The sequence below is a fragment of the Mesocricetus auratus genome, unplaced genomic scaffold, assembly GCF_017639785.1.
Source record: "Mesocricetus auratus isolate SY011 unplaced genomic scaffold, BCM_Maur_2.0 Super-Scaffold_100015, whole genome shotgun sequence".
In the NCBI taxonomy this organism is placed as follows: Eukaryota; Metazoa; Chordata; class Mammalia; order Rodentia; family Cricetidae; genus Mesocricetus; species Mesocricetus auratus.
In genome coordinates, this window is record NW_024429198.1 from 48,335,579 (window position 1) to 48,340,433 (window position 4,855).

Genomic DNA, 4,855 nt, shown 5'->3' on the forward strand with positions numbered 1-4,855 from the left:
TAATGGTCTATAAACATGTTTAATGTTGTGGGAAAATCAAGGATGAACACAAATCCAGCAAAAATTCTTTATAATAGAGATTTCTGCCATTAAAGAGAAAAAGCAGAGTTTGAACCTGAGTATAGACCATGATTTTCAGTGTGGTAAGCTTTCTATTGAGGATCCCAGAAAGGAAAATTATGAATACATTTGAGAATTGCTATTAAAAAGGAATATGTGGTAAGTTTCCATTCTAAGTGCATTCCTCGATGCACTGAGTCCCCTTGAAGTCATGAGGAACAATAAATCTTTCCTCTCACAGGTTATTCTGTCAGAGAGTCTCGTTATGTTGACACAAGAGTAACCAACACAAGCCCTATCTCAACTATTATAATTATCAGCTAAAATTTGATTAAAGACTGTATGTAAGACTGAGGCAATTATACTATATGAAGAAAACACGGAGGAAATGCGGGAAGACATTAGACTTGACGGGATAATTTGGCTACCACAGCAGCATAGAAAATAAATGAAAAAAATAAACAAATGAGATTACATTAAATGAAAAAGGCTTTACATAGCAAAGGGAAATATTAACAGAGGAATAAGAAAAACTACAGCTTTTAAGAAAATATATGCAAATTATAGATCTAATATGCATAATCTATAATGAAGACACATTACTTAGTAGCAAATGATAATAATCTAATTGAATTAAGCCAAAAAGCAGTACATACATTTCTCAAGTAAGACATGCCCATAAGTGTATGAATTAATTCTCAACATTACTAGTCATTAGGGAAATGCAAATCAATACTGTAACGAGGTATTACATCACTCAAATAAGAATAGCTATTATCAAGAAAACAAAATAGTAAAGTATAGGCCAGAGTATAAAGGAAAGAGAACACTTACATTTTGAGAATGTGAAATAACAGGGCCATTATGGATGGCAAAAATCACACCGTCTCAGAAAATTATAAATAGAAACTCTGTGATGTCTAGCAACCTTCCTCGTGAGTATACACTCAAAGGGAATGAAAAATTGTTTTGAGAGTTATCTGCTCTCCTAAGCTTATTGCAGAAATTTCATGATTTATAAGTGAAACTGCGATAAGGATATATGCATAGAACACAAATGGGACAAAAAGATGCTGAAATACTATTCTTGTTGTAACACAGAAAAACTCTTAAATAAACGAAGTCAGACACTGTATGATGTCCTCACATTGGATACCTAAGCTTGTTGTGACATGAAATTGCTGTTAACCAGACCCTGAGGGGGAGAGGAATGACAGGAAGGAATTGGTGAAGAAGTCGAATTATAGTCAGATAAGGGAAATAATATCCTGTATTCTTCTAAATGATAAAGTAACTGCCCTTGATAACAGTTTCTTTCATTTTTCTAAATAGTTAGAAAAGAGAATTTTGAATGCTTTACTTCAAATAAGTGATGCTTAAATTGCTTGATACACTATTCATTTTTATCTGTGTTTTTAAGTCATATAAATGGTACACAGAACTATCACCTGGAACCTCATAACTGTACAATTATAATGTCATTAAATTAAAATACAATAAAACTTGAATAAGCTGTGATGTCTATTGGGACTCAAATATGTTTAATATTCTGGGATTGGCATTATAGCTATTGACCATGAAAAGATAATGGATACAGACACTGATTCAAAACCTTAGTGACTTCCACATGTCTCACTAGATGCCCACAACATTATTTTTAAAGTATATTCCTGTGAATGTTGCATGCATGTTCCTTGTAGAAGCAGGAAAAGGCCTGTAGAGATGATTGTTACCAAATATAACAACAGGAGTCATTGCATTAGGAATGGAAAATGCTCATTCACTGACGCTGAATCAGAAGCTTGTGAATGTCCTCTCAATGAGGATATTGTCTCCATTTATTTCTATAGCATCTAAGGTAGGGAATAAATCAGTTATATAAAATATAGAAAATTCTTGTTTCCAAATTTTACTTTAAGTTACTGTCATTTTCAGTAGTTTGTGCTTTGCAATAAAGAAATCAGCTCGAGCTGTGTTTCTAATAAATCAATTAATTTGATGAGGGCAGTGATTAAGACAAAAAACCTGGGAAAAGCATAGATGAACTTTGTAAAGGGAGATGGAAATTTAGCAAAGATACAAGCCAGATAGGATGATGGGAGCCCTGACAAATTATTATCTGTAGCTCAATTGGTACCAACACATGGTTAAACTGGGGTTGGATTGTCACTCTAAACATGTTGGAAGATTTAAAGTGATTTTTATGCATGTAACTGTTGATAGACACATAGCCTGACTCTAACTTGATATTGTAGATGGTGCTGCCATTACTGGTTGGCCAGTATCTCTGTGGTATTCTTATTTAGAATCCTTTGGGTCATACCAGAAGATTCTATATTTGAGGGAAGTTAAATGATATGTTTCAAGGCATCTTATGGAGAAATTAATGTGGCAAGAAATGGAAGAAATCCTCAAGTTAACATGCTTTAAAGAGTGTAGTATATGCAGTTAACTTCTCTCAATCTAAGAATTCACCATGAACCAAATCCAAACATTGAAGTTTAGAAGTGAACCAATCCCTATTGCTAATAGGAGAAGCGAACATCCTTGAAGACAAGATGACTGCCTACCCATTAATTCACTAACCTGTTCTCATCCAAAACTTTTCAAGAATAGCCATAGTCATATGGATCCCTCAGCTGAGTCACACAGTGTGTAATATTGTTTACTGGCTCTCTTGTTGACTATAATTTTCTGGTAACTCAGACAAGTTTTGTTTTGTGTGAATTAGCTATATGTGTGTCTGTATCTCTTATTCCATCAAGGTTTATATAACCACAATTGGTTTACAAATCTCCATCAATTATGGAGAATGGGTTGTTTTCAGAATGTAGTTAGTATGAGCAATGCTACTATGAACAATGTGTGCAAATTTTCATGAGTTGTTTACATTTCTCTTGAGACAAAAGATGGCAAAGACAGATTAATCCATTGTAGAGAATAAGCACATAGTTTTTAGTGTGTGCATTAAGGCTTATTCTCCAGAATGACTGCAACACAGTCCCTTCAGCATTATATTAGTTCTCCTTTCTCTCTACTATGCTTACTGTTCTCACTTATTTTAAACGTAGTCATTAGATCGGTGTTTGGGCATAACTTAGTCATCATTTGCTTCCGCCAAACCTACAGTCTCTCTCTGTGCTTTCTTGTCATCAGCTCATGCCCATTGTTCAACTGCAAGTTTGATTATTCACTTTGATGATATACCAGACAATACTGTATTCCCTGTACGTGTGTGTGTGTGTGTGTGTGTGTGTGTGTGTGTGTGTGTGCGTAGATATACAAACATTTTAGATGTTTGTATTTTCATATTCCTAAAATACTTACATAGAACAAAAATTAAACTATTATTGTGTTTAATTTTTGTTAAAAATCATACTTTAAATGTCAAATTTTAGAACTCTATGTCTAATTCTGAGTAGCGAATATTTTCTCTGTTGCCCAAAATGTCCAGTGTTCCACTTTCAACTTTAGTTCATGATCAAATATATATATATATTTGAGTGACAGTTTCTCTATTTAGCCTTGGCTTTCCTGGGCCTTGTTCTGTAGATCAGGCTGGCCTCAAACTTAGAGATCAACCTGCCTGCCTCTGCCTCTCAAGTGCTGGGATAATTGGTGTGCACCTCCCAGCTGTGATACAACTACCTGGCTATTTTTCCTATATTTTAATGAAATGTATTAGAAAAGGTACGCTGATGTAATTTTTACCTGTCTATAATTATAAGGATATATCAACACAATTTGTTTGAATAGACTGTATTTACTCCATAGAATTAATTTTAATTATTATCAAATCATTTAAAATGCATACAAGGTCTGATTTCTAATTTTGTCCGATTGACCATGTGTTCATTTCTCTTCTAAATATACACTGATTTGTAATTTGTGGCTGTGGAGTGGTCCTTAAATGAAGGTGAAATATTCTTTTGTTTTTCTAATCGATATTTATATATATATTTTCTTTCTCTGGTGTTTTCTTTTACTTATTCTCTTTTTAGTGTGCATGTGTGCTTTGACAGCTTGTTTATCTGTATAATGTGTATATATGTTTTACCTATGAAGAACAGAAGGAGGTGTCAGAAACTCTGCAACTGGAGTTACAGACAGTTGTGAGCAACCATGTTGGTGCTGTGTAACCCAGAAATTCAGGAAGAACAGCCAGTGCTTTTAACCACTAAGCCATCTTTGCAGCCCCACAATACTTTATTTTATACCTACATTACTTAGAAGAATTTTCTTAGATATTCAAAACTTTGGAGATTTTGATGATATAGTTTTTGTTATTAATTTCTATTTTGATTCTACTTTCATAAATCTTGTGAGATAAATATAGGCTTTCAGGTTATATGTTTAATTTTTCCCCTAAAATAGAATATACTAGGGCTGAATATTTAGTCCAAGCAGCTACTAAACTACTAAGCATTCACTTTGTTTCTCTTATTACTTCTATTGACTTTACCTATTATCTCCCCCTCATTTCTGTCTATAAACATATAGAATTACTTCATCTTCTTTGTTAATTGGTCCTTTTTCATTATATTATGATCCTCCTGTCCCTGGAAATTCTCTTTCAAATCTATGTAGTTTTTTATTCCTGAGATTTTTGTAACCTCACTGCTTTCCTTTACTTTCTACTTATTTTTATTTTCTCTTCCTTTTCCTTTAATAATTTACATTATTATATTGGAAATTAATAACTTAATTGTCCCCATGGCTAGAAAATACTTCAAAAAACAAAATAACTCATAATATTTTAGTGTATTCTTTGATAGTCTCACAAAAATGTGTTTTT